At 25.7% G+C, this 2032-nt stretch overlaps 1 pseudogene; it reads left to right on the top strand.

The window, feature by feature from the left end:
• The first annotated feature begins 1470 nt into the window (after positions 1–1470).
• The window catches only part of LOC112599427, a 790-nt pseudogene continuing 228 nt past the window's right edge, over positions 1471–2032 (top strand).

Here is a 2032-nt window from a genome sequence, read left to right as displayed (position 1 = left end):
TTTGAGATGATAGTTTTGCAAAATTATTAGTATTCATGGGAAGAAAAATATTACCTATTTCAATTGAACCATATTTAAAATTAATTTTTCTTAAAATTAGAGTATATAAAGAAAAATGCTTGATATTTTCAGTGTAATATTAAATAATATGGCACATATCATGACATTTCGAACGAGTCGTGCATTATATCCAACCAATAATTTTGCGTAACACGAAATAAAGGTTTTTTATTTAAAAATGACTCGTTGTGAACTCGTGTTTCATTAAAATTATTGATAGCAGGTTCAATATCATAAATAGTAATAATTCTCATTAAATGAATTTAAGTTATTAATATGATCACGGGGTAATTGAAAATTATTTCTCCATTCAAAAATTTTTTAAATTGTAATTTTATGGGCTTTAATAGATGTTTTGTAACGTTTTAGTAATATGTATACCGTTTCTCCTTTGCTGTATACATAAGTTACTTCTTGATTTACCACTATTTGGTTAAATTGGCTCTGTATTACTCTTTCATGAGTAAATTCGTTAAATTGTATTCACTACCGCAGAGTGTAAATGTTAAACATTTAATTTAAAGTTAACGATAATTAACGTTTCAATGTAAAATTATTACTTTTTTTTTTCTGTATGATCACACTTGTATTATAATATCAGTTACATGTGTAATATATTTGCTTTTAAGTTAATAGGTATTTACATTATTATCTTATTCGTGTAATTTATACATTCTTATGATATTGTGTATCGAATAAAAATTGTCAATTTTAAATTTAAAATTGTTTTAACTTCCTAATTTAAAAATGTATACACAATTATTGATGTGTATATTCTTTTTGTAGCATTTTTTGTAATTTGTATAATTTGAATTCAAAACAAGGCGCCTTAAATTGTTTTGTTACAGCTAGTCATGTAAATTGTATAATATCGTATTATACGTCATGTATAAAAAAATAAAATACGAATGGTATAAAAAAAAAAAAAAAATAGTGATAAATAATTGGCTAATAATAAAGATAAAATATACGCAATGCATACATAGATATTATAAAATTCTAATAATATCTATGAATACATAATGTTTCAATTGTTAACATTGAGATAACGGTGTAGAACGGCCCATAGAGTTATGATTATAAATATAATATTACTCTATGGCATGGCCGCTCAAGTAACTTGGTTATTGTATCAGGGGTTGGACACTTCTGGGTGGCAAGCTGATAATAGAGATTCAACGACCGCAGGTCTGCAGTAGTGACAAGTATCTGGGAAAAAACATAATTTTACCATTTGCACTTTTGGTAGCATTGATTAGTTATGATAACTATCACGTTTTATTGTTATCGCAATTTGTAATGTTTTTAAATTAATAAATTTCAATGTTTTTATTATTATATTCTGTGCTTATACCAAATTTTTTTTTTGTATTTTATATTTTTTGTGCAGTTTATATTAATATAATCATCATGGTTTATGTATGTCTTGTAAAGGACGTATAAATTATTTTAAGTATATCACGAAGAAGTGTAAACTGTTTAAATTTCCTAAAGACGAATCTATGTAAGTTGAACGTTAGCTATTACTAATTATTGTTAATGCTTATCAATAATTGTATCTAATTAATACTACTATTTTAGGTCCAAGCAATGGTTTATAAATTGTAATCGGCAAGATTTAATTGGAAAATCATAGAGTACTTCAAAGTTTGTTCACATCATTTCTTGGAATGTATGTACAAAACTGCAGAAAAAAAAGTTCTATTACGCCATGCTGTTCCTACTGATTTCACAATGATTACTAAAGAAGATTCTTGCAATACTACGGCATGTCTAGATTCAAGTATTTCTAATCTAATATCTAATGCTCTAGTTTCTACAAGTACTCCATTAAACCAAGATAAGTCATTTTCTAATTCTTGTTTACAATCTCAAAATACATCATTTTTAACTGATCAATCAATACCTTCCTCATCGACACAAATAACTCAATATCTTACATTACATACACCTAGAAAACAAAAATATAGAG

The sequence above is a fragment of the Melanaphis sacchari genome, unplaced genomic scaffold (genome assembly GCF_002803265.2).
Source record: "Melanaphis sacchari strain LSU unplaced genomic scaffold, SCAv2.0 Contig516_pilon_pilon, whole genome shotgun sequence".
Classification (NCBI taxonomy): Eukaryota; Metazoa; Arthropoda; class Insecta; order Hemiptera; family Aphididae; genus Melanaphis; species Melanaphis sacchari.
This window is presented reverse-complemented; position numbering and strand designations above follow the sequence as displayed.